This window comes from Chiloscyllium plagiosum, chromosome 8 (genome assembly GCF_004010195.1).
Source record: "Chiloscyllium plagiosum isolate BGI_BamShark_2017 chromosome 8, ASM401019v2, whole genome shotgun sequence".
Taxonomy (NCBI): Eukaryota; Metazoa; Chordata; class Chondrichthyes; order Orectolobiformes; family Hemiscylliidae; genus Chiloscyllium; species Chiloscyllium plagiosum.
In genome coordinates this window covers 41,736,662-41,743,948 of record NC_057717.1, presented here as the reverse complement: position 1 = coordinate 41,743,948, position 7,287 = coordinate 41,736,662, and the positions used below count along the sequence as shown (strand labels likewise).

The window sequence follows — 7,287 nt, the reverse complement described above, 5'->3', positions numbered from 1 at the left end:
AGAAACAGGCCATTTGGCCCAACAATTCCACACTGACCCTTTGAACATTAAGTAACCCACCCAGACCCATTCCCCATAATTTATATTTACCCCTAACTAATGAACCCAAACCTACATATCCCTGAACACTATGTGCAATTTAGCACAGCCAAACACCTGACCTGCACATCTTTTGGAGTGTGGTAGGAAACCAGAGCGCCCGAAGGAAACCCACGCAGACGCAGGGAGAATGTGCAAACTCCACACAGGCAGTCACCCGATGGTGGAATCGAATTTGGGACCCTGACACTGTGAGGCAGCAGTGCCAACCACTGAGCCACCATACTGCCCTGCGAGTTCATGAGTGGATTATTTTAATTAATTCAAAATTTGGCCTTGGTCACATAATTCACTATAGCAGTTGTTTCCGAAAGAATGACACTTCAGTTGATACTTTGTTGTAAAATGTAATTATTTATTTAAAATGCACAGATTGGGAACACCTAAGCACTGTGCAGATTAAATAGTTCAGTTAATGTTTTATTTTTATCCTGTAAATCCAGTTTAATCAGGGACATACCAATTCATTAACTCAAGTTACGTGTGAAACTGATCAAAGCAGTGAAACCGATCTGTTCTTCATAGAATTGAGCAGAATTTCCAGCCAGAAAAATATGTATGTAGTGTACAGCGGAATTGAAAGGTGTTTCTTGATCAATTATAACACTGTCTTGGCATTTTTGCTCAAGAGCAAGAACTATTAGAACATTAGACTTTTGAAATTCTATTTATATTTCTCTATGACTTGTAAACTGTTTAAGGACAGACCTTGTGATTGAACTAGATAGTTGAGTTCTGAATTTGGATTGTAAAGCATGGATTAGATTCATCCTTAATTATTTATTTGAAGTTAAAATGGCGCCCGAAGGTATCTGTTTTCCCTTCATTTCTAAAACCTTTGCGATTTGCCTTTCACTTAATAATAGGCTTTATGAAATTTCAACTCGCATGCTGATTGCATTGAATGAGGAACCTGGAGCGGTTCACTGGCACCAACCTTGTTAACATTGCAAAAACAATGTAGAAACCAAAAACGGTTTCCCAAATTTAATGTTACCCAAGCACAGTCCCTCCTCAACAGATCAACGATCACCAGATCACAACACGGTGTGTTTGCAGCAGAACTAGCTCTGCAAACATTTTCAACAGAACCAAGAACGTGATTTAACCTCACAAAAAAAAAACAAATTGAAGCCTAACAAAGCTGCTCAGAATCAAGCAAACTACTGATTAAATTGAATCGAAATAACAAGTCATAACAGCAGCCTTGTTTGTGAGGGGACTTATCACTTAAAGCTGTAACGTTTCTGGCAACAGTTCAATTTATTTCGAACCTGTACACCCTTCTTGATCGTGACAATCTTGTGCAGCGCACAGTAGAGCGATTGAAGGCATATATTGATTAATCACTTCATTACAAAACAAAATTACTGAATGGACAAATATTACCACATTATAATTTTAAGTTAATTTCAATTATATAATCTGATCAATTCTGCAGTTTCAGATTTTAGTCCCAAATTTTATTTTGAATGAGGTTACTCAAAACAAAATTCAGTTAGTTTACAATTAGAACTGAGTTTTTTTTTAAACTCAATGCATTAAAAACTCGTTTTTTTTCATTTCTCACACTTCCGGGTTTCTGCCTTAAGTTGTTTTTCAGACCGTTACAAATAGATGTAATGTTTTCAATCAAGCAGAGAAAAATGTGTCATATAAGTTTAACAAATGCAGAAATGATTCATGAAAAACAAAAGAACTTCACAAATATTGGTAATGAAAAGTATTCCAGAGAGTCAATCTCCTCACCAGTAAGAAAACACCAGTTACAGAAAGCATGAAAACGCAGATTAGTTTCACAAACTGAATAAGAATTCAATCAACTCAATTCAACAGAATCAAGGAAAATAAAATCAGAATCCAATCAACTCAAAACAACAGATTTGAATGAAACATAATCAGAAACCAACCAATTCAATTCAACAGAATCAAATAAAACAATTTCAAAAGCCAATCAACACAATTCAGCAAAACTAAGTAACAACAAAGTCAGAATCCAATCAATACAGTTCCACTGAATCAACTGAAACAAAGCCAAAATCCAATCAACTCAATTCAACAGAATCAAATAAAACAAACTCAGAATCTAATCAACAGAATGCAATATAGCACCGCAAGAAAATTTTATGACAGTTTCTAACCTGCTTGTCATCAACTAATTCACAAAAAAATGAGAAAATATAACCAGGTTAAGAACATATAGTCAAGAAATAAATAATGATATTTTCGCATATTTTAATTTTGTTTGGTAATATCTCGAACATCTTTGAATTCATAGCGTTTGTTGTTGATAATAGAACTCACAGTCAGGGTGTCACTGACATTAAACATCATTTATAGCTGACTGATTAAGAGACATTAGGTGTTTCAAGTAACCCAGCCACACAGAATGCCCATCTGATCAGAAACAAAGAGATACACAGAGCAACTGACTCCATCATCCCCACTGTAACTATTTGCTGAGCCTTAACTGAAGTCTATAATCAGTCTGAACAAAAATCAATCCAAACCAAACCAAACTCAGCACAGAATCTGAGTTTCATTTATTTCAGAAATTAGTCACATGAATAGGAAGTTTTTAAAAAGTCACTAAGAAAGTTCAAAGTTCTCACCTGAAGACACCGTCACCATGGTCCCTTGGCCTCAGTAATCAAGATAGTCACAGTGGAACATTCTCTGGACTGGGTCACACAATAACTAGCTCTGCATAAAAAAAAAAGAAAAATGTACCATCATTTTAAATTCTCAGAACCACAGGTAAAATAAAGTCACGATAAATCTTCATCACATAATTGCGCGAGTGAATTCTGATCATTCTTGATAAATGTTAATACTGCTTTATACTTCACAGAGTAACACATGAGCTGATTCTCAAAATCCCCAACTGGTGTATCGATAATTACCCACCACTTTTACAAATTAAATAGTGACACTGGCATAAAACCGCACAGAACTAATACTGCACTGCAAGTTAAGACGGTTTGTAGAAGTAATCACTGACTAGTTTCAAACAATGGAGGCTGAATTGTTTTTTGTATTGATCATAATTGTAGTGTCACCACAGTTATATCACTGTGAGACACGTTGTGTCAAATACTATGACAGACTGTAAGCTGTAAAATGCAGAGAATTTCATCACTTCCTAGAAAGCAGTGATTCAGACTCCTCTAAAAATGATTTGGTACTTTATTTCAGCTTTTACGATTCATTGTATTTTGAAAGCTTGGAATACTTTTCCAGGTTTGGTTTGCATTTAACTTGACAATCAACACGAAGAAGGTAGAAAAATACATGTGTACAAACTAGCACTACTGGATTGCGTTTAAATTGCATCTCACATTATTTCTCGCTCCTGCCATGGTAGAAATCACCAATTTGAGATAAGCACTTGTCAGTGGTTATTGTATGAGGATGTCGCTGTGCACAACACTGTGACCCACTGTAGTATCACAATGATGTCGACCAGTACACTCATTCTCTGTTCTTTACTCAAGGTCTCAATTTTCATTTGAAAGAGCCATTTCGTACTGATCATGTTTAGAATTAATGCTATAGTTGACATAACAATTAGTAGTGATTTTCTGAGCTGTCAGATATATTAAAACTAACATTTGGTCCGAGCATTTAATTGATGGAAGTATAATCAGTACATGACATGCCCAAAACATTGTCCCATTGTGTCACCAGTTTGCTCGTTTAAATGGTACATTTCCTCTTTGATGGTTTTGTAAGAGGCAGCCTGAGGTCTGCTTCAGATTGCAGTTGGTATAATTGCGTTTAAAACTCGTACTGACCATCAGTTTATGATGGAATTGACAAAATGTTCCCTCAAGCTGTTTTTGAACGCGTCCAGCCCTGGTTCATCTCGCTGTGGTCTCTTTCACAGTAAGAGATGGCGGTGTCTTCGATCTTCAGGTTCTCCATGTCCAACGCGAAAATGTTGTTTGAAGTGTCTTTGGACGCAGTAAATCGACCCTTAATCGCTGGTGCATAGTTATTGTCCGATGAATCATAGTAGTATAGCAGCCACTCCAGACCCTGCCCGGGAACCTATCGCACCCAGCTCATGGTGTAGCTGCTAAGATCGAACCCGCTGGTTTTACAGGTCAGTTTCAGGCTGCCTGCGGGACGGTCAGTCTCTGCCTCTGGCTGGGTCAAAATAACCTCCGACTGGACACCTTTAAAAAAGAAACAAATAAACCATGAGCATTAATGCTGATGAAATGATGGCTGAGTCTTTTACATTCCTGCGGTAGACTAACATTGAGACAGTCACAAAAATATACTTGAACAAACAACACTCACATGATAAGAAAGTCAGTAACAAACTGAGAAAAATTGTCGACACAATCATTCTGTTAACTTGTGGGAAGCCGTTCTGTCAAGATCTTTCTAAACAAAGCCGACCCAGGAGTGTTGAATAACAGTCCAGTGACCAGGATTTATATGGCCATCGGAAGGGGCAGACTTACAGCTTCCACATATTGGTTTCTTGCTGGAGGCTCAGACTGGTTCCTGGTATCAGCTTGGACAGCCCGAACACATTGGATCATGTCTTTACATGAGGTTCTGCTTAATCATGGACACATACACATCTTGGGATATTTGTTTTGCTGAATAGCTTCTTTGGAAGTAAATTTGAGTAGCTTCAGGTCTGTTTCACATGATAGTTGCATATATTTTGTTTAAACAAAAAACAAATTCAACTGGAAGTTAGCTCCCTTTATTTCTACATTCATTCACAAGCAGATAAAACTAAAATTAAAGTTCAAACATATTACTAGCTAATAAAACAGTTGTGCTTTTCTTTCCTGGATACTGCAAGTCTCTGTCGCATTCAAAATAACATGTAATTCATACGAAACATTTCAAAATTCAATTTAGGCAACTGAATACAGAAAGTGTCCAAAGTGATTATATTTAGAATATTCAATTAGAAGTTAACTCCCTTTCATCCTACATTCCACCACAAGCAGATAAAGCTAAAAAGAACTTCAATGATATTATTAGCCAACAAAATGAATGACGTTATTTTTGCTGTCACTCAAAGTCTCTCTCACATTGCAAAATAGCATACCATTTCTAATCTGCGTTTCTAAATTCAGTTTAGGCAACCTAATATGGAGCATGTCTGAACTGATTATGTTAAGAATGTGAATGTACGTCACTAAACAGTTTGAACCTGGAGATTAGAAACACCTCCTTACATTGTAGAATGTCTCTCCTTGCATCTTTTTTTTTTCAAATTGCTCCAACACTAAAATGTACAGTAAAGGAAAGCTGTGTGCCTGAGAAACAAAATGTGAGTCCGCAGTGATACATAACACCTCGGTAAACTTTTGAAAGAGCATCTAAAAAACTAGAACAAGACAGTCCATAAGTTTTTTTTTTAAATCCTCAACATCTAAACCATTGCAGGTAACCGTCTGGGTACATCAAGAATGTTTGGTCAAATTAGAGTGTATTGCAGTGATAATTTCTACGAATGTAGGTTATAAACAGTACATTTCTCTGCTCACTGATCGGTCTTACAGGACAGTTAATTCATAAAAATCAGCAAAAATTCGCTGTTACACCACACCAGTATAAACCATGTATAAAGGGCCCACTCAGTTTTAATGAGATGCATGAATCAGGGAATGGTGCAACAAGTGGTGTGAGTTTGAACCAATTCAAGTTTATTAATTTACTTTGAGATGATAACAAATGTTACTGCAATGTGGGATTTTGGATCCATTACCTTCATATGAAGGAGCTTTAAAGATACTCAGTAAACAGGCTGAACTAACCAGAACGTCACTGCATTCAATGTTCTGTTGCCTGATAGTCATATAGTGAATGCTGTATTCAGTGTCCTTCCTTTTTAAAGAAGAAATGCCAAGCGACATGTGTCCATTGTGAGTAAATGGGAAAATATAGTTTGTTTGATAGGATTTTACTTTAGTTGATTCAGTTTCCCTTTAATCGGCCGGATACAATAGTTGGCAGCAATTAAGATGACTGCAGAAAAGGTCCTTGAGTTCCCAGTTTCATTTACTGGAAGCAGGTGGAGTTTCTGTAGTGGATCAAAGATATTTTGTCTCACTGTTGACCAGTTGGTGGAAAGCAAACTGCAAACTATAACCACCGCCTCCGCAGAAACAAATCGACTCAGCAACAATGCTGGAGAAAAGTTTATTTTCAGTTGTGTAACTTGGAGAACTAGTCACTCCTCTCATTGAAGGAAATATTCGCAGAGTCTCAGACACAACCTTAACATCAACAGTTCATTCAAGGATCACTACAGCACTGTTTAGTATTTAGAAAAACTGATAAATAGTTATGGAGAAATGTAGTGATACAGCATGGAAACAGACCCTTCGGTCCAACCAGTCCATGCCAGTCCTAATCCCAAACTAAACTAATCACATCTGTGTGTACCTGGCCCATATCCTTCCAAATATTTGATGTTCATTTACTTATCCAAATGTCTTCTAAAGGTTGTAAGTATTCACCACCCAATAATCCCACACACAAACCATTCTCTGTGTAAAAAGTTGTCTCTGATATCTTTTTTTTTTTATTTTTCTCCGCTCATTGTAAAAACATGTTCCCTATTGTTGAAATCCACCACCATAGGGAAAATACGCCAATGTCTGGGTCAAAAATTGAAAACAAACCCAGCTCCAAACATTTACAAAATATCACTGTGGATCTTCCTCGAGTCTAAAAAAGATTGTCCCCTTTGATCAATGATTTATAAAATTTACTCGCGTATCTACTGTGATAGATGTTTTCAAACAACTTCTTAAGTGCAAATGGTTCACATCAATCGGATTAAAGTAACATTTCGTGCGCGACCCCACACACAAAGAAAACCAAGTTTATTGACACGAATTGCTCTGAGGAAGTCTACGATGGATTCTTTTATCAAACTAAATCATTTCCAATGTTGTGAGCGCTCGTCTATCTTCTGTGCATTGGTCTGAATTTTAAGTTATGTCTGACTGCAGATGAAACTGGCTGATCTGGGTAAAAGTACAGTTTCTGCCTTTCATATTGTGAATGTTTATTGCTGACTTTACTTGAATAAAGAGATGTTGTCCCAGGCCTCGTCTGGCACCATTAATTAGACCATTAATTTCCACATCACTAGCCGTAGGGTCAGGTGGAGTTTATTGATATGTGATATTTTTGAAACGAAAGCTT

At 36.9% G+C, this 7,287-nt stretch overlaps 1 long non-coding RNA gene across 1 annotated transcript; it reads right to left on the bottom strand.

The window, feature by feature from the left end:
* Positions 1 to 2,735: 2,735 nt before the first annotated feature.
* Positions 2,736 to 4,493, bottom strand: LOC122552126. The gene is made up of 3 exons (XR_006312308.1): positions 4,405 to 4,493; positions 3,894 to 4,277; positions 2,736 to 2,802 (listed from the first exon to the last, which is right to left on the bottom strand). It is a non-coding gene; the product is annotated as an uncharacterized LOC122552126 (long non-coding RNA).
* Positions 4,494 to 7,287: the final 2,794 nt, after the last annotated feature.